Source organism: Dendropsophus ebraccatus, chromosome 7, assembly GCF_027789765.1.
Source record: "Dendropsophus ebraccatus isolate aDenEbr1 chromosome 7, aDenEbr1.pat, whole genome shotgun sequence".
Classification (NCBI taxonomy): domain Eukaryota; kingdom Metazoa; phylum Chordata; class Amphibia; order Anura; family Hylidae; genus Dendropsophus; species Dendropsophus ebraccatus.
In genome coordinates, this window is record NC_091460.1 from 55,910,752 (window position 1) to 55,932,276 (window position 21,525).

The following is a 21,525-nucleotide window of genomic DNA, read 5'->3' on the forward strand; positions in this document are numbered from 1 at the left end:
TGTACAGTGCCTATATGTTGTATTGCTTGTGAACCCCTAGACTGACCTGGTTCCATTCAGTAGTTCTTGTGTCCTGTATTTTATACATTGCAACAAATTTAATCAAACCCCAAAACAGAAATTTTTTGGTCATGATGGGAACCTGTGTGACATCTTCAGTACCAACTTGTACTTGGAACTAGTAGTAATAATACACCTGATCATGTACAAACATAAGCGCTAGAAGTTTCCAGAAATGTATATATAAAACACTAGGTCCATGTATTTAACTATAACATAATGGATCCTAATTTGTAAAGCTGATTTGTTGCTAGCTGTCACTATAGTAGCCTTCAAACATATGGCAACAAGTGTTCACCTGCTATATACATAATCAAGAAACAGGCTCAAATCAAAGCAAAAAAATTCTTATGATTAGTTTGTTCCAATTGTAAACCCACCTCCTCTTCTCCATTCACAAATCCATAGTCAAAAAGTAATATTTAACTTTGCAAGCAGATTATGATGGGGCGAGCGCTGCCTGCCACCTTGCTCCTTAGTGGTTATATTCTCTTATGTTCTGCAATAAACACGTTTACCCAGGTTTAACACTTACCTGGTTTGATGTGTTTCTGCAGGCCAGGTCGCTTCCCCGTGCTGTGCTGTAAACCTGCGCTCTGGAGACGTCTCTGTGTGACTCAAAACCTACTGCATCTCCTGCTTTCCTTTCCACTGGCAGGAGAAGGAGCTCTGAGCACCTCCTGTCGTTGATAGCAACCAAACCTCCTAGCCTGAACGCTCACTTCAGTCTTCACCCTCTATTAATTTTTTTTTTTCCTTCCGTCTGAGAGCTGGAAAAATGCACAGCAGAAAAAAAAAATCTCAATTAGCAGGTTCCTACTAATCTCCAATCCTCAAGTGCTGCACATTCCAATAATTTAAAAGAATCTCAGAAGGAAATTTTAATAACAAAAAAAAAAACTACACCTGACTAGCCGGAAATCATTAGAAGTATGTGATCCCTCCTAAGGCATACCGAATGCCCCCTGTGCTTTACTTAGGGAAAAGTGGATAAAGTTGTATTCAGAGTCAAGCTCTGGAGGTTGGCTGGGGCAGCCTTATCAGTTTCACTCTGTTCAGTCACAGTGAAAAGCCTGTCTCTTGCTGGTATACTCCCTACCCTCAAACTCACCAAACCAGAATCTAACTCCCAACTAACACAAGCAACTTCCCGCACATCCAAACTGAAATTTTATCCTGCTCAGTGAGCCCTTACTGGCCATGGGCCAGTACAGCATTCCTCTCCAGATACCTTTACTACAAAGGAGAAACTGCTCCCAGTACGTTCTCTTGCGTCCGTCTTACTGACACACACAGAGGCATGTCAACGCTTCATACGAAAGACAGTTTTGTTTAGCTTTACTTTTTTTTCTCTCTCTCTCTCTCTCTCACAAGGCACCTGTTTCATTTCTGCTTTCTTATAACATTAAGCAAACTTCCACAATCTATAGGAACTAACACTGTGCCGTGCTTACAAATCAGAAGCCATGTGGATGATGCCTACTACTGACAATAAAATGGGGTGTAACACCCTATCACGCAATCAGTTCCGTACGCAAGCTGTCAAAGAAACAGCGGTTTTCATTGTATAGAATATACAAAATGGAAGCGAGGGAGAGAATACAGGAGGCCAAACCTGTTCTACCACTGCCAAGCCTACTTTTAACCATGCCCAGATCTACTGAGTGAAACACTGTTTTTACTTCCCCTACAACAATAAGGGCACAAGGATATCTCTCAAGGGTTAAGGATTTGTCAAGTGACAAATCCCATTGCATGCATAGCTAAAACACACAGAGACAGTTTATAGTAAACACAGTCAGTTAACCGTAAGGGAACAGATAAGAACACAGAAAATAAAAATTACTCGATGAACAAAATTTCTGATAACGGGGTATGTCTGAGCCGAACCCTGGCCTCACATCACTCTACTGTCTATGTTTTCATTCACAGAATGATAAACATGGCTGATATAGACATAATAAAGACATAAGGAAAGGACACAAATAATAGAAAATCTGGCCTTAAAGACAAGGAGAATTCCGACACATAACCTCATCGCTTGCCAATCACCATGACAAAAAGGCAGAACTCTTCTGAAGTCATAGCAAAGCCATTCAGCCCTGAGGTCCTTTGGATAATGTGCAATTCATCTGACAAAATGATGGTACACCGCTGGATTAGATGTTCCAGTGGCCACACCTGCTGCCGACCTGGCAATAGGAAGCATACAAAAATCATCATGTAATACATGCTCAAATCCGAGGTTTTAGCCATTGCACTGGTGACTAAAACCTGTAGTGCTCCCCAGTCCTGGTCTATGTCACGCTGGTCACAATGGCTTGAGTGCTTCCACATGGTTGTCCTACACTTTCAGGGCTGTCACAATGAAAGGTGGTCTTCTTAACAGCTGATAGTGATTATAGCTACCTCAGGGGAATACCCTGTATACTGTCTATTCTGGTCATGGTGAAGCGCCAGACAGAAGGCCAGACATCATGGTAAGTGAATAAGACAAAAGTCTTAACTGAGCAAAACTATTTATTCTTCAGGAGTAGAAAAAAAACACAGCTACTTTCTTTCCACCTATGTTGTATTGCAATTCAGATCCATTTACTTCAATGGAATTTGGCTGCCAATCCCCAACCACACTCAGGAAAGAGGTGCTTTTTCTGGGAGAAAGCTACTGTATAACTACAGGCTCTCTGGTTGAACTTAGGCCCATGGTCCATGTTTTCCAGGCAAGCGAATCCAAACCCAGGCAAGATTGCTCATCTCTAATATATATATATATATATATATATATATATATATATATATATATATACAGTGGTACCTTGGTTTAAGAGTAACTTGGTTTAAGAGCATTTTGGTTTAAGAGCTGACAGTTTTTCAAAATTGTGACTTGGTTTAAGAGCATTGCTTTGGTTTAAGAGCTCCCTGTACTGGGCTGGAGGGGAAGTGGGGGAGGGGCATGGTCTGCATAGCGGGGTCTACAGCACTATACTCTGACCCCGGAAGTCTCCTTCACTTTAAAAATCATAGCAGATCCACTTCAGGCTGGGACTTGCATCAGGGGACAGGACTGTGGAGGTAATCTCTTCATAGCTGTAACCCTTCTCTCCCCGGACAGAGAGTGCTGCATGTATGTGCCCACATCTGTCCTGCTCATTCCTTCATACTCCCTGCAGTCTCTGTCCGCCCTTGTGTTTCCCATCCTCTCCATTACTGTACAACAACTTATATTATAACATATTCTGCTGTTTCTGAATGTTTGTTTCATTTGTTTTACATGTTATTCAGAATAATAAATCATTATTTTTGCGGTATGGAACCAATCGTCTGCATTTCTATGATTCCTTATGGGAAAATTTGCTTTGCTTTGAGTGGATTTGGATTACAAGCACTGTCCCGGAACGAATTATGCTCGTAACCCAAGGCACCACTATATAAATATATATATATATATATATATATATACTGTATATATATAATTTTTCATAGCTTATCTTTCTATAACAGTAATAGAATCCCCTAACATGTACATATAAAGCATAAATCTGCTTGTGTACGTTACGTTTATTGTACCACAGCCAATGACTTTAATAAAGCAAACATACTGTACTAGTGATGATGTGGTTTGTTTCCAGGGCATATATGTTTTGTTTGCAGGACAGAAAGGTGCGATAGTCTGCACTTCCTGTGTCCTGCAAACAAAACATATAAATTCACAAAACAGACTGCATAGTCACTAATAGACTAATTTTAGTGTATTAAAGCCAAAGACTGCACTATGGTATATGCCAGAATACCTTTTGGATGATACCCTAACATATACAGTGACAGAAACCAGAAATGTGATGTATATGAGGCCTACTGCTTGTAGTGAAGAGACCATATATGTAATGAATGCAGTGCAGAGGGGCATATGTGTGACCGCATAGAGTGCACCACCCCATCAATCAAAGGGGGTGCCAGCACCTGGCAAACCTGGAAAGTGCTGGGGCCGCCACCAGGTGCTGCACCACCACCTTTAACTATAAGCATGTCTAATAACATGATTATAGTTAAAGTGTACCTGTCTTTATAACTTTCAAAATCTAAATCAACAGTAGATGTAATATAAAGCAAGTTTGCAATTCACGTTCATTTAAAAAAAAATGTTTTTATGTATGTTGTCCTGTACTAAACAAAGGAATTCCGGCCAATACAAAGAGTCACGGCTCAATGTTTCCGTCAATCACATGACTGCCTTCTCTCTGTAAGCGCTTAGATGGCCTGAGATAGACAGCACTTCCTGTTTTCTGACTGTTTCCTGTTCTTTGAGAAAAAAGTGTCAGAAAACAGGAAGAGACGTGTTTTCCATGAAAACTAAAAAAAAAAAAAAAATAATGAATGTAAATTGCAAACTTGCTTTTTTTACTGTTGATTTAGATTTTGAAAGTTATAATGACATTGGCACTTTAAATAGGGTGCCTTGATTGACAGCATGAAAAGCCATTGGCTCCTCGCACTGTCAGTCATGCTTGTGACCATAGGCAACATTATGCCTGCAGCCGCAAGAGGCAGTTCTGCTCCACAGACCAGGTAGAAGATACTGGAGGAGCCAGCAGCCAGGGGAAGCTAGGTGAGGATGAGTGCTTTTTAGTTTTTTGTCTTTTTTTGCACAGTAGGAGAACCTATACTAAATGGTGGCTGCATGGTTGGGTAATACTAAATGGTGACTGTGGGGGACTGCTTAGCTATAGGAGAGCTGAAGGGGGGAGTGATACTGAATGGGGGCTACAGGAAGGGAATTATACTTAATGGTGACTGCAGGGGGAAATGGATACTATATGGAGGCTGCAGGAGGAGCATGATATTATATGGGGCTTTCGGGGGATCTGATACTATATGGGGACTGATTCAATATTGGGGCTGCAGGGGAGATGATATTCGATGCAATACTATGTGTGGCCTGGAGAAAAGGTGGGGCTGATAATATATGAGGTCTGCAAGGGTGGAGCTGCACAGGGTGGAAGGGCTAAAACTATATGGGGGATGTACAGGAAGGGGTCTAAAATCACACGGGAGATGCACAGGGGAAGCCAAGTAATATATGAGGGCTACAGAGGGGGAGCCTGCTACTATATAGGGACTGCACAGCGGGGTCTATACTGTTTTAGGGCAGCAGAAAGGGCTCTCTTACCTTATGGGGGTGCACAGAGATGCCTGATATTATATGGGGACTACACATAGGAGCCTAACTCCTATCTAGGGGCACAGGGGACCTAACTACTATATGTGCAAGGAGCCTAAAATATTTCTCTGGCAGATTCTGGAGAAAGGATTCCTGTTATCTAACCCGCCTAGTGGTTGTTCGATGGGATCCCCCCATGTTTTGCACTTTTGCACATTACACAAAGTGTATGAATAATTGTCTTGTTGTACTAAAAATGTTGCTGTCACATAGTGGTTATTTTATATAACGACCTGGAGCAACTGAGCTATTCACACTAGCAACAGATTTATAATGGCAGAAAGCACTAGAAAGTGGGGGGTTCTTCTGCCTTATGCTCTCTCAAAAATAAAAGAGGCGTTGAAGAGCAGCCAGACTCCCTCGTTTCTAGGTCTCAAGACACCTGGGCACACATTATGTTATAGCCCCTGCAAAATATTCTGAAGTGCCCAGATAATCTAGCCACATATTAAAGCCACTCTGTACCCACAATCTGGCCTCCCCAAACCACTTGTACCTTTGGATAGCTGCTTTTAATCCAAGATCTGTCCTGGGGTCCGTTTGGCAGGTGATGCAGTTATTGTCCTTAAAAACAACTCTTAAACTTGCAGTCCTGTGTCAAATTGGCGTAGCCTAGAGTACCCATGCCCTAGGATTGCGACACCCATCTGTCCCTGCTCCCCGCTCTCTTCATCATTAGGAATGCCCCTTAGACAATTTCTCCTATTCATCATCTGCTTGAACACTGCACATGAGCTGGATTGTTAAACGGCTAATGCGGCGCTAAACAATTATTCACTAAATAACACATATTACAAAGTTATACAATCTTGTAATGTATGTTATGTTAGTGAATTGCCCCCTTCCCCGTGTTTCCCCCCACCCACGCTAGACCCGAAAGTGTAGTGTTCTATACATACCTGCCTCTAGCCGACCCCCGTCCGCCATCTTGTGCCATGATGTCATCTTCGGATGGACGGCCGAACCGCTCTGACCGTGCCTAGTGCCGGACGACCTCTGCCGCGTCATCAGCTACTCAGCTGCGATTGGCTGAGCATAACTGTGCTCAGCCAATCGCGGGGAGGAAACACGGAGAAGGGGGCGATTCACTAACATAACATACATTACAAGGTTGTATAACTTTGTAATGTGTTTTATTTAGTGAATAATTGTTTAGCGCCGCACTACCCCTTTAAGGCACCTGTGCAGTGTTCAGACAGGTGATGAATAGGACAAATCCTGCCCGGGGGCATTCCTAGTGATGTGAAGGGTGGGGAGGACGGATGGAGGGGTGTTGCAATCCTAGGGCACACACATTTGATTTGACAATTGCCCGGGCAGCCTCCTGCGCCCCCACCTGCTCACTGTCGGCACGTATAATAGTGCCGGCAGCAAGTGGGGAACGAGGAGCAAGCAATCGATGACCTAACAGGTCGGTGCTCGCTTGCTCCTGCTGATCGTGCCATGTAATAGAGGCTTTAGAGATCAAGAAGAGGAAGAATGATGAGGAAAGAGAAAGGGGCATGTATCTTTTTACACCATTAATACCTTACGTTATTATTTTGGTAAAAAAAAAAAAAAAAAATGTTTTTGCATATGCAGTATATTTTTTTGCAATATTTATCAATACTGCTCTGTTTTTGAGCAGTTTACGCCAGCTGTGCCTTTATTCAAATTTTTCATTCGGAGGGGGTGTAGTTGGGGCAGGGTTTATATTGGCTACTTTTTTAGCCAGATTTATCATGTGTAAATTTTTTTATTTTGCACCAAAAAAATTGCACCACAGCAGTACTACTCCAGTCAAACACTTGCATAGTATGTTAGCTTTTTTTTAGCAAAAAAAAAAAAAAAAAGAAGCAAAAACTGAACAATATTTATCAAGGCCTGTGCTTTTCTTGATAACTTTTGTGAAGCACGTGAAACGTGCTAGTGAGGTTAAGTTGCACAAGTGGCTAATTGTATTTTAGGACCTATTGGGCTTCAGGCAAGACCAACTCATTCATATAACTAAAGGCGCTATGTTTTTAACAGGCTGCAAATCACACATTTTGGGCATTGCAGACCATCAGTGGGCACTAGATGAGTCAGAAAATTAATCAGCACTTGTACTGTCAGATAATCTGTTGGACCCCCCCTAAAGCCCTTCTGACCATGACCAGTTGTGACACTACTTGACCCATCCAGCGTGCAAGTTCTGTTCCCCAATCAAAAGGTGTTTCTTTAGGCTGCGTAACCCATGTTGCATCTGGACACCTACTGAGGGCTCCTGGTTCTACTGGGGATCTGACCATGGTAAAGAAGATGGTATTAGAGCCAGGTTCTGCTCCTCTTGAAGCTTCCTCTGTAGCATTGTATTTCAGTACTATTGTTACATTAGTTGAAGACACACAAGATGACCATCTATCTAGTCATTTTACTATGATCTGCCAGGGATTGTAGCTTTTCTCCAAATGCTGCCCCCCCCCCTTCTGTCAGGGCCCAAACTGTGTTTTTTTTCCACCTTGCATGACTCCTCAGTATCTGCAGGGTATTGTTGCAGGACCTGTTTGCAAGGTCCCTCACCTAGTAGTCTGATAAGAATATTTTACAGTTAGGGTTGCAATTGTCTTTCCAGTTTGTCTAACCTGCTGTTACATCAGGCTTTGTTTTTTTCTGTATGTGCTATAGAGAATCTAACACAGTAAAGGTGAGTGTCTCCTGTCAAAGTATTGAAATTCACATGAGAGTCCCAGCAAGAGTGAGAAATTATCCACATTAGCAGTGCTCAGTGTGCCTGGCTCTATCTATTGGAGTTTTTTCCCATGTGGTTGGTGGTGTGCCTCCAGTCAGTTGTTGGCTGGGATCTTACCACCAGGACCCCCACTGATCTGTAGAATGGGGATGTTCTATTCACTTCGTGGCTGCTGAAGTACTGAAATAAGAATTGTGTGGTCCCCCCATAAGGAATCAATGCAGTGCAGGCCACGAAAGCCACATAGTCACATTGAGCCTTCCATTTAAAGCAGGGAAGTTAGAATTCCCATCCTCAGGATCAGTAGGGGTCCTGGCAGTCTTGGCCCCCAGCAATCAACTTGTTATTTCCTATTCATAACAACCTGACATGGGAATACCCCTTTAAATGTTCCCAGTATTTATTAGGCCAGTTTGGACAGTTCATAGGGACATTATAGAAACTTTAGCTCTGAAACCACCACTTTGAGTCAGGTTCATTTTAAGAGTTTCCCTATTGGTTTCATTAAACTCCACATTGGACAAAGACTGCTGTGATGTCTCCCATACACTCTGAGAAAAGGGGATCCTGCTTTCCCAATTCTCCCTCACTTTAAAATAATTGGTGTGTTTGAAGGATGTTGTTTTAAAAGACATGGTCACACGTGAAAATGACATATTGCCCATCAATCTTTGCCCTGCTCAGTTATAACCCGTTCACACAAAGCAAAAGCAGTGGAATTCCGCCGTGGAACTGTCCATCGTGGAATCCCGCCTGCCTCAGTCTCCCACAGTGTGTCAATGGGAGGGCTTATGCACCTTCACTTCCATCTCTCACTGCTCAAAGAATTGACATGTCCTTTCTGCCACTTTTGCTCCATGTAAACTGGCCCTTATTATGTCTGGACTTCTACTAATAAGTACAGATCTGTCATTTGGTATAAACAACTTTGCAACCTGCCTTTATGACAAGTTTTTCCACTCCACAGGTTCCATCTCTAGTGTAAGGAAAATTGTATTGGGTCAACCTGACCTATCAAAAACAAACAGTTTGCAAACCAAATCTGCACCTTTCTAGCAAGTATTAGGTCTTGCCAGAATAAATCTGATTAGATTTATAACAAGCCTAGCCTCTAGCAACTGACTAGATTATTGATAAAATTGAAACAAAAGCATAAACCTAGTTGCTATGTGTAACGCATCCATATTGAAATGACTTAAGGTACTAATACTTTCAATATTGTAATAATATTGTACTTGAACAAGTAACAAATCTACTAAATCTACTAACAAAGTCTACTGCACTAAACCAGAAGCAAAACCACAAAAACAACATTATTCTCATTTTCTCTAAATGTTGCCAGACCAGTTTGTCAGGAGACTATTCTCAGACACAAGGGGGTTTACACAAAGAGAAAGGAAGACCTGGATGAAAAGAACCATCTGGTTACTACTGATCAAGTTCTCCATCACACAATACATGGTGTACAGTCTGTTTAAACGGGAAATGTGAGTTAAAAATAATTTATTTTTGTTTGGAAAAAAAAATAGTTTTCCTGTATGACTGTATTACTACTTCGTTTTCCACCAAACTTTGGTCCATTTTTTTCCGGCTTTGTATCAGAAAATGATCTAATGTTAAAAGGGGTTGTCCAAGTGGGTGTGCGTGAGGGTATAACTAAAAATCAATAATCTGCCCTCACCTCCCTGGCTCCAGCATTACCGCTGCTATCGTACTGATCTGTAGTCACTAGGCAGCTGCTTCCGGGTTTGAGGATAGTGAAGTTCTAGACCGTTTAGTCAGTTAGCTTAGGGGACATCCAATGATATGGCCCCGGAACCCAAAAGTGGCCAAACAGTGGGGAAGGAGCAGTACGATACCAGCACTGGAGCGAGGAGGTGAGTGCAGATTATTGTTTCTAAAGGGATAATCCCATTTTGACAAGTTATGTCTATCCACAGTATCCATAGGGTAAGACATAGCTAAGAGATTGCAGGGGGTCCAACTGCTGGACCACACATGTGTGCCATCAATCCATTCATAATCTACAGAGCCTCTGAAAGCTGCATTCTCCAATCTTCGGTGGCTCCATAGAGAAAGAATAGGATAGCTGGGAGCATCTAGAGTATACTTTTCACTCCCTCCCTCTCTCCCACTGAGCTTACACGCATCTTATCTTGAATGTCCCTGAAGACATATGTAAGTTCAGTGCGAGAGACAGTCATGCCAAGCTGATTCAGCAATATATTTTCTGAGTATTTGGTGTGAGATGTTTGTAGGTATATATTATGGTAATACGAATACTCTTTTCTATTTATGTGCTCATATATTGGGGAAATAAGCTTTATCCAGCCACTACATTTCTTGCATATAACTATGCTGTATTTATAGCCATTTAGCGTTTTATATAAAACTATACCAACTATGCTATGATGCCGTATAGATGGTGTTATCTGGTTCCAGCTTACAGGACCTATTGGCCCTCGCTAACAATATGTATACAGCCCTTGCTGCCCAATTGTCAAGCCATGTAATAGGCTCAGGAAACGAGTGCCAATCTAGCAGATCATTTATATTACTAATCAGGCTCTGTAATATGGCCCTATGTCTATGAATGCAGTGGTTTTGTTACTACTACCCATGAAGTTAGAGGGCATGAGTCTGGAATAAATATAGCCTATGTCCTCAAAGAGATATGTCCAAAGCAGCATATCCAAATAAAGTGTTGTCTTTGTTCATTTCACACCTTGCAAGTCTTCAGTATTGCAACCTTTCTCATGTCATGATGTTTTCCCATAGGCTTCTCTACATAACTTGAAAAACAGAAGAAAAAAAGGTTACAAATAAAATAAAATGAATAGAAAAAATGCAACCATAAATAATTAAAAAAAAAATTACACATGTAACATTAAAAAAATCGTATGCTTTTAGATACCCTTCTTACAAGAGTAAAACTCTCTATGCAATGTGCCAAAGTGCAGTGTCCTGATATTCGTATTCTAGCCTATAATAGTCATGTGGCTGAGTCTCAAAGTGTGTCTGAATATCAAATGTTTTTAGTATGTAATGTTATTTTATTTAACACTGCTTGACTGTGTAAAGGTTAATAGTGTTGTGAATTGGTCACATGTAAGAAAGTATATTTGGTCACATGACACTTCCTCAAGCAACTTCCTTGTCGAGTGAGCTCTGATGGAGGAGTTTCCCAGGTCCACCTCTTTCAGGGTGAGATCCAATCCTTGCAAACCTAAGTCTAACCTCTCTCCTCGAGGAAGTAAAATAGTCCTGGCTTGACCAGGAGAATGAGAACCCCTCAACTCCAGTTTTGGTGTTAGGTCTCACACCAAGCCCAAGGTCTAGACAGTTCACAGTTTCCAAAGACCCGAAAGCTGGACATGGAAAGGGACAGGGGTAGGGCAAAGGGAGGCATAGTGGGCCAGGGCAGGAGAACCGTAGGCCCACCTCCAGGGCACTGTTGACTGTTGAACATAAAAGTATTTTTTTATCGACTATAAGAAATGAACTCACTTTTCCTAAGTATAGCAGCACTGCTTTTTATAGCACCTATCCAATGCTACCAATAGCTTACCATGACTTATGGGGAGTAACTGATCTGTCTTAAGAAAGATTTAAAATTAATCACGGCATGTAGAGGAAGGATATATCAATGCGATGTTGAGGAAGTAAACAATGAGTCATAAAGCTGACAAAATACAATAAGACTAAATATATATATATATATATATATATATATATATATATATATATACATATATATATATATATACACACACACACACACAGTTGTGCTCAAAAGTTTTCATACCCCAGCAGAATGTTTGCTTTCTTGTCTTTTTTTCCAGAGTATTTCTAATTTTTCTCTTTTTAAATTATAATGACAACCAAAAACATCTAAATGACCTTGGTCAAAAGTTTACACACCCCAGTTCTTAATACCGTGTATTACCCTCTCTAACACCAATGACAGCTTGAAGTCTTTTGTGGTAGTTGTGGATGAGGCTCTTTATTTTCTTAGATGGTATAGCCGCCCTTTCTTCTGGGCTAAAAGCCTCCAGTTCCTATAAATTCATGGGCTGTTTTGCATGAACTGCGCGCTTGAGATCTTCCCAGAGTGGTTCAATGATATTGAGGTCAGAAGACTGAGATTAACAAATGGAAAATCGGGGGCCCTGTAAAGACCAAACCACGGTCAGGTAGGCCAATAAAAATTTCTGCTACAACGGCCAGGAAAATAGTTTGGGATGCAAACAAAAACCAACAAATAACATCAGCTGAAATACAGGACTCTCTGAAAACTGTCGGTGTGGTTGTTTCAAGATGCACAATAAGGAGGCAATTGGGCTGTATGGTCGAGTCACAAAAAAAAAAGCCATTACTGTGCAAATTCCACAAAGTATCTCACCTACAATACGTCAAACAGCATAGAGACAAGCCTCAAGACTTCTGGAACAACGTCATTTGGAGTGAGGAGACAAAAATGTAACATTTTGGCCACAACCATAAACATTACATTTGCAAAGGTGCAAAGGCCTATGATGAAAGGAACATTATTCCTACTGTAAAGCATGGAGCTGGATCACTTATTTTTTTGGGGATGTGTGAACTACAAAGATACAGGAAACTTGGATAAATTTGAAGGAAAGATTAATGAAGCACGTTATCAGCAAGTACTGGAAGCAAATTTTCACTCATCAGCCCAGAAGCCGCGCATAGGATGCATCTAAAACACAAGGCCAAGTCGACCTGTCATTGGCTAATGCAAAACAAAGTGAAGGTTCTGGAGTGGCCATCTGAGTCTCCTGACCTCAATATTAGTGAGCCACTCTGCGGAAATCTCAGTTGCCCAAAAATGCTGTGGCATGCTACCATATCAAACAAAATGGTGCATTTATTGAGCCAAAGAAAGCAGTGACGTTTCAGTATACAACATGTAGACTTTTTTCAAGCAGAGTGAACACACTTCCCCTTCCCCTATAAAATATCAAGTGTCAATTACCAGTCACCAGTTTACAATCAGTGTATCTTTACAATCAAATCAAGTGATAACAAAGTGTCATCTTCATAATGCAGTGAACGTAGCGGGATTCGAGTCCCAAAAATTCTGTGATTAGTGTTAGTAGCCCATGTATACATAATTACAGTGTTAATTACAGTGTTAATTAAGTCCACATTATTGATACATCTATAAGAGATGTCCGCAACAGTGCTCACTAGAGATGAGCGAACCGGGTTTGGGTTCGAGTCCATCCGAACCCAATCGTTCGGTATTTGATTAGCTGGGGCTGCTGAACTTGGATAAAGCCCTAAGGTTGTCTGGAAAACATGGATACAGCCAATGACTATATTCATGATTTCCACATAGCCTTAGGGCTTTATCCAAGTTCAGCAGCCACCTCTAATCAAATGCCAAAAGTTCGGGTTCGGATGAACTCGAGCATGCTCGAGGTTCGCTCATCTCTAGTGCTCACCGATTATTGGTCCAAAGCTGTAACTGGTCCACAGCATGTTAAAATATGTGCAGATAAGGCAGAATGTGAATAGGAAATTATTTAAAAACAAATCTTTATGGAGAATACCAAAATAGCAGCCTCCGCTTCATTGCAAAATACATGCTATTGAGAAAGAAAATTATGAGGAAGTTAGGAGCCTGACTTAGACTGGGGTCTAAAATCTGGTTTAACGTCCATGAGCATATGGGAAGTGAAAATGATTAATGCAGCGCATGAGCTGCAAAAGAATTTCACAAAGGATGACATTATTAAAGATAATATAATGCCTTTGTTAACATTTTTAAATTGTTTTGCTGGATAGGGTCAATGAAAGAGGTTATCCAGCGTTAGAAAAACATGTCCACTTTCTTCTAGAGACAGCTCCACCCTTGTCTCCAATTCAGGTGTGATTTGCAATTAAGCTCCATTTACTTCAATGGGAGTTGCAAAACCTGCATCCAAACTGGTGGCAGGAATCGTGCTGTCTATGCAAGAAAGTGGCCATGTTTTTCTAATGCTGAATAACCCCTTTAACAATGTTATTTTTCAATAAAACTTTTTAAACCTGCACATTTTAAAAGCCATAAACTTTTTTGTCACAAATTAGTTGGTTGGCCAACAACAAAGGCGTAACTTCAAACTGTTGGGCCCCAGTGCAAAATCTGCCACAGGGCACTCACCTATAATTCATATATGGAAAAGAAACTTTATGGGCCCCCTCAGGCTCCTGGTCCCAGGTGCAACTGCAGTCCCTGTAGCTAGGCTCCTGGACAACAGTATACTAATGTGTACGATCAGCCTAAGGGTGCTTTCACACGTACAGGATCTGCAGCAGATTTGATGGCGCAGATTTGAAGCTGCAGATTCAAATCAAATCAATTTTAGGCCATCAAATCGGCAGCGGATCTGCTGCAGATCTGCTCAGATCTGCTGTAGATTCAAATCTGCGCCATCAAATCTGCTGCAGATCTTCTGCAGATCCAGTACGTGTGAAGGCAACCTAAAGGGTCATTGTCATTTTCATCCATGTAATAGCCTATGTGATTTCTAACATATTTGTAAATCACTTCAGTTGGCAAAAATATCTCCTTACACCTGAAAAGGCTGTAGTGTTTTGAACACTAGGGGAAACTTCTACCTGACAATGGCGATTGCTTCAGCCTGTCTGCAGTAGGCTGAAGCAATCATGTGCGGAAATAATGGATCAATGCAGTACACTGCATTGATCTCTATGAGCAATCAGTGTCTTGCTCATAGAAGTTCCCCAGGAGGGCTACAAAAGTCCGTAAAAAAAAAAAAAAAATATATATATATATATTATACAAAAAAGTGGTACCACTGCGTGCAGAATCACCATGCTATTAACCCATAGCTGCACCAAGACGTTACTGAACGTCCTGGTGCACCTATGGGAGTTCAGAGGGGGTAGCGCGGCAAACCCCCTCTGAACTGCCGCGATCCCGGGTGCTACATGCAGCCCGGGAACACAGCTATTAGCGGACACGGTCCGATCACCGTGTCCACTAATTAAATATTTAGATGCAGCTGTCAAAGTAGACAGCTGCTTCTAAATACTTATTGTAGCCCTTCCCTGGTGGTCTAGTAGCATCTGAAGCCAGCCGGGGTCTGCGCCGTAATGGCACTGATTCCGGCTCAGCACTCTATTGCTTTCGGCTGCAACAGCCGAAAGCAATAAAACCCAGATCTCATTCATCTATTCAGTATAACTATGCAGTGTATATAGATATCAATGAGAAATCAAAGCAGTCGTACTAGAAGTCCCCCAGAGACGTCTAAAAAACATTTTTTTTATTAATACAAAATCCCCTCTCCTAATAACAGTAAGAATCACTCCACTGTACCCATTTAATAAATAAAAAAAAAAAAAAAAAAACATGTTTGGTATCGCTACGTGAGTAATCGCCTGAACTATTAAATTATCACATTCCCGATCTCACACGGTAAACGGCAAAAAAGTGTAATCTAGAAAAATTGTAATAAAAAGCGATCAAAAAGTCGCATATACGCAAAATACAGATAGAAAGTACAGATCATGGTGCAAAAAATGAGACCTCACACAGCCCCATACACCAAAGGATAAAAGCGCTATAAGCATGGGAATAGAGCAATTTTAAGGAACGTATACTTTTTAAAAAGGTTTTAATTTTTTAAAAGCCATCAATTAAATAAAAGTTATACACATTACATATCGTTGTAATCGTAACAACTTGAGATACACGGACAAGTCAGTTTTACCCCAGGGCGAATGGTGTAAAAACAACCCCCCCCCCCCCCCCCCCCCCCAAATAAAAAAAATTGCGTTTTTTTTTTTTCAATTTCACCACACATATAATTATTTTCTGGTTTCACAGCATATTTTAGGCAAAAATTACATCTGCCATTGCAAAGTACAAATAGTGGCGCAATGTTAATAGTGGCGCAAAGGGTTAATGTGGGTCTCTAGGTGGAAATGCGCTATGGCCTTATATACACAAGGAGGAAAAAACAAAAGCGCAAAAATGAAAACTGGCTGTGTCCCCTAAAGGTTCAATTTTCACATTTATTTTACTTATTTTACTACCAGCAGTAAAATAAAATAAAAGTTACATAAATTTAGTAATCAGCTGTAATCATACTGACATGAGGAATATAGATAACATTGTTGCTACATCGTTGCAACATGGCAAGCAATGAAAACAGGAAACCAATCTGAAATTAGAAAAATGCCTTTTTTTCATTTCACCTCCCAAATTATTATTTTTTTTTTCGCAGCGTATTCTTTGGAAAAATGAACAAACTCATTAAAAAATACAATTGGTGCTGCAAAAAAGACCTTTAAGGTCTTTAGGTGAAAACTAAAAGCCTTATGTCTTTTTAAACACGTGGAGGGATAACAAAAATTGGCTGTGACATGAAGGGGTTAATACAAAATTAATATTGTGTACTTTGCTGCCAGCTAGTGGTCAGTTCATTGCATAGATAGAGCAATACCCTTGAACTTGATGCTCCTCACACAGGGAAGGTTAGAGGTTCCTGGTCAGTCATCTAGTCACCTAAGACTTGCTGGGGAAGATAGGTTATATATAAGTGATAGAAAAGAGAGGAGATCGATCGTTCAGCATTTAAACACAAGTTCTGAACGATCGCATTTTTGAGTTGCGCTCATCTCTAATAAGTGACATGGGAGAAGGTTTGGTATGTAAGGTTTGTCTGTTGATGACACAAAAGTGTGAAATAGGGAAAATTATTTAATTTTATTATATTAGGGGTCAAAACAATGGAAATGTTTCCAAATAGAAAATATTGCACTTTGGAAAAAGGAATCCTCCATCTGAGCATCATGTCAGCAGTTTTGTGTTGGTAAAGACTTCAGAAGAGAAGGATTTAGAGGTACAGATTGCTGACAGCATTAAAGGGGTATAGCGGCGCTCAGAAATTATTCACAGAATAACACACATTACAAAGTTATACCACTTTGTAATGTATGTTATGTCTGTGAATCGCCCCGTTCCCCGTGTCCCACCACCCCCACCCGTGTACCCGGAAGTGTTGGTGCATTATACATTACCTGATCCGTGTCGAGGGCCGTCCGCCATCTTGTGCCAAACGTCATCTTCGGACGGACGGACGAGTCGCTGCCGCCCATCCCCCCTCCGCCGCGTCACAACTGTGCTCAGCCGCAATTGGCTGAGCACAGTTATGCTCAGCCAATCGCAGCTGAGCATCAGATGACGCTGCAGAGGGCGGCCGGCATTCGGGACAGTCGGAGCTGTTCGCCGTCCGCCCGAAGAAGACGTCACTTGCTGAAGATCGGAGACGGGTGTCGGCACGTGACAGGTGAGTATAGCGCACCACACTTCTGGGTACACGGGCGGGGGTGGTGGGACACGGGGAAGGGGGCCATTCACAGACATAGCATACATTACAAAGTTGTATAACTTTGTAATGTGTGTTAGTCTGTGAATAATTTTTTACCGCCGCACTACCACTTTAAAATAAGTCACATGTGCAACCAGGCGGTATTGAAATCTAATAGAGATGAGCTAACCTCGAGCACACTTGGGTTCGTCTCAACCCGAGCATGCAGCATTTTATAACTAGTGGCTGCTGAAGTTGGATGCAGCCCTAGGGAGTCCTGGAAAACATAGATACAGCCTATGGTCATGTTCACACAACATATATTTTTGTAAAAGTATGGCCGTTGTTGACGATTGCAACAACGGCCGTGATTAATACGAAAATATATGTTACCTGGCCTCTATGGAATCCTGACTAGAGCATATACACAGTTACACATCGTATACGCTTCGGCCGGAATCCCTCACAGCGCTGTAGAAAACGGACATGTCAGAGAACCCATGTCAGTGCACACTATGGAGCGAGCAGCATCAGAACTCTGCGGCCTTAAAGATCATCCAGACGGTACTGCAGTACCGGCCAGGATGATCTTTTCAGAGACTGGCCGTTCCATGACCCGACAGGGTCATGGAACAGCCAGTCGCTTACAGTGTGTGAACAAAGCCTATGGGTGCATCCCTGATTTTAAAGCAGCCTAAGGGCCTCATCCAACTTCTTCATCCACCGGTAATCAAATGCTGCACGCTCATTCATGATTCCTGCACCCTCTGTCAGTGCAGAAATGGGTAAGAGATAAAAATAAAAACGCAGGGGTATATATTACCAGCGCTGCCAAAATTATCCAAAGATAGCCGGATGTAGTAAGACAATAGGTTTATTCTTAAAAGCACAACGACGCGTTTCGGAGACTATTAGGTTTCCTTTCTCAAAAATAAAGTATGCACTTTATTTTTGAGAAAGGAGACCTAATAGTCTCCGAAACGCGTCGTTGTGCTTTTAAGAATAAACCTATTGTCTTACTACATCCGGCTATCTTTGGATAATTTTGGCAGCGCTGGTAATATATACCCCTGCGTTTTTATTTTTATCTCTTACCTATACTTGTCCTCACGGGCCCCTCCACTTGGGAGTAACCCGTTTTTGGGTATCATCAGCTTCAGCAGCCATTATCCTAGCCACCACATACCTCGGACCTTTCACAGGACCCCCAGTACCCCCACGGACAGTGAGGGGTGATACGCACAAAGCCCAAGGGGCAACAAGGTGAGCAACCTTCTATCTCTCAATCATCCTATATATTTGTCAGTATTACACGAGGCGCCGGGCCTTTTTTCCTTTTCTTTTATTCCATTAGTGCAGAAATGGAAGATGGAGGAGTGCTACATGGTAGCTGAGGGGTTATGTGGGTGAATACCTACAGGGGGGGTCTGGCTTCTGGAGGAGACCTGACAATTGGGGGTTCTACCTACATAAAGGTGGGGTTTGGCTAATGGGGAAGATTAGCCACAGAAGTATCTGTCTGTTTACTGGAATGACTTCATGATTGGAAGCGGGGGCTACCTCTCCCTCCAAACCACTTACGTACATACTTTACTGTGTGAGAAACCAAGGGGGTATAATTACCATTAGGCCACTTTATGTAAGGAATGGTATGAAAGGTTTAGGGAAGATGTGGAACAAAGCTTTTTGCCTGGCATCTAAGCTAAATGTAGAAGAAAAGGGAAAGTGAACAACTCTGATCAGAGAAAACAGCCCCCCGGAGAGGGCAGTGGGATCTGTGTGCTGGCCCTGGGTGCTGATGGGCTTCCAGTTAAAGGGGTATTCTGGCAAAAATATTTTTCTTTCAAATCAACTGGTTTCAAAAAGTTATATAGATTTGTAATTTATTCCTATTTAAAAATCTTACTTATCAGCTGCTGTATGTCCTGCAGGGAGTGGCGAATACTTTCCAGTCTGACACAGTGCTCTCTGCTGCCACCTTTGTCCATGTAAGGAACTGTCCAAAGCAGTAGCAAATCCCCATAGAAAACCTCTCCTGCTCTAGACAGTTCCTGTCACAGACAGAGGAAGCATCAGAGAGCACTGTGTCAGAATGGAAAGAATACACCACTTCCTGCAGGACATACAAGGACAGAAGTAAATTACAAATCTATAATGCTTTTTGAAACAAGTTGATTTCAAAGAAAAAGATTTTTACCGGAGTTCCCCTTTAAATGTAAAACAACAAGCAATCTTGTATCCTTAACATTTATAGGTTTTCAACAATCATTTACACTAGATTAAGGAAAAGACAATCAAGAATGAAATTAGATATTCTGTACTGCAGAGGACAGACTATTGAGCTCTACCAATCCCCCAGCTATATATATATATATATTTTTTTTTTTTTTTTGCATAACCTTGTTCTACTAGAATTTGCCAAGTTAAAGAGCAAAGTCAACCATTGTCAAACCTTAATTCCTTCCAGCAGTGGCAGTAACAGTATCACCTTCCCACTATATGTACTATATTGGTTTAATAACAACTACAGGGCAGAAAACAGGTACAGCTTTCCTATCTGAATACCCAGAGAATTACCATTTACTTAACACTGAAGATATTAGACCAATATTTACTTACCAGCATTTGAATTTTTTAGAATTGGTCCATAATGTTCCTTAGTAAAAGAGTAACAGAATGTCGCAGTTATATATTCTTCACACGATACATAAAGCAGCTTTGTTTCAGCAACAAATACAGTTTAGAGCAGACTCTAAATGCTTGAGATGCCAGTGGAGCCTGCAGACCGTATACATATGTTATGGGACTGCTGTGTACTGCACAGATATTGATCACCTGTCTTTGGATTTATTAAAGTAGTAGTGCGGCGCTAAGAAATTATTCACAAAATAACACACATTACAAAGTTATACAACTTTGTAATGTATGTTATGTATTTGAATCGCCCCCTTCCCCGTGTTCCCCCACCCCAGCACGTAGACCCGGAAGTGTAGTGTACCATACATACCTGACGCTAGTCGTCCCCGACCCGATCTTCTGTCAACGACGTAATCTTCGGTAGGCCGGCCGATTCGCTGCAGCTGGCCCTAATACCTTGTTGTCTTTATTAATACTTTATACTCTACATAGTTAACCAAAGCTAGAATATACGTCCCTTATGATATGCAGACATGTTGGGTGGAAAAATTGCTCCCTCTATCAATACTGTATACTGTAGAGAGAACTGCACAGTTAGGCCATATTCCCACTACGTAAGCTTTGTAATAATCCTTGATTACTACAGAACTTACGCAGGGGTACCTTCTAAAGGAATCCCGGCCGGAGTTTATTCACATAGGGGGACATGTATGAAAAGGCGTAAATGCCTTTTTTAGGCGCAGATGGGGCAGATTGGCGTAAAAATATTCGCAAATGGTATTTTTGCAAATATTTTTTCGCATCTGCCCCATCTGCGCCACTTTCGCCAGTGGGGTGGAGAGGGGGGTGCGGCAGCACACAGAGAGGGGAAGCAGCCTCTGGGTGCGCTGAATTTATCATTTTTCCAGAGAAAAAATGATATTGAAACCTATGCCAGCTCTGAGCTGTCGTAGGTTTCAAAATTTTCACACAGACGGGCTCCGTGCGATCAGGATTTATGTAGAGGAAATGCGCCTTTACATAAATCCCCTGAGCTCTGGAGCTGCGGGGACATTTGTAAGCCCGGTGTAAAAAACGCATTCATAAATGTCTCCATAGTATACACTCCGGCCAGGATCCCTAGCGGCGTTGCAATAAACTGACATGTCAGTTTTCTGCGGCCGCTATTTAGTGAAAACAGCCTCAGAAAATGGCTGCATGATCCATTGTGTGCAGTGAGGAATTATGATGCGCAACGATGCGCCCGCATCCTAATTCAGTGGCAGTAACAATCTTCTGGCTGGTACTGCGATACCGTCTGGAAAGATCTTTTCTGACACCGGCCGTTGCTTACAACATGTGAACATAGCTTAGGGTGCGTTCACACGTACAGGATCCGCAGCAGATTTGAAGGTGCAGATTTGATGCTGTGTTCAGTTATTTAGATCAAATCTGCTGCAGATATGCTGCGGATCTGCATGAATGGATTGCTGATCCGGAATCAGCATCAGTGCAATGCTGAGCCCTGTCCCAGTAAGCAGAAGGGATCTCCCCTCCGCGATCACATCACGGGG

At 41.7% G+C, this 21,525-nt stretch overlaps 1 protein-coding gene across 3 annotated transcripts in view; it reads right to left on the reverse strand.

Moving 5' to 3' along the window:
- The window catches only part of RBM47 (RNA binding motif protein 47), an 82,125-nt gene extending 80,938 nt beyond the window's left edge, over positions 1-1,187 (reverse strand). For 2 of the 3 annotated variants that reach the window (XM_069977556.1, XM_069977553.1), the window contains exon 1: positions 596-1,187. The gene's annotated coding sequence lies outside the window, so the exon portion shown is untranslated. The remainder of the gene's footprint in view (positions 1-595) is intronic. The other variant, XM_069977554.1, reaches the window with a different exon arrangement.
- Positions 1,188-21,525: the final 20,338 nt, after the last annotated feature.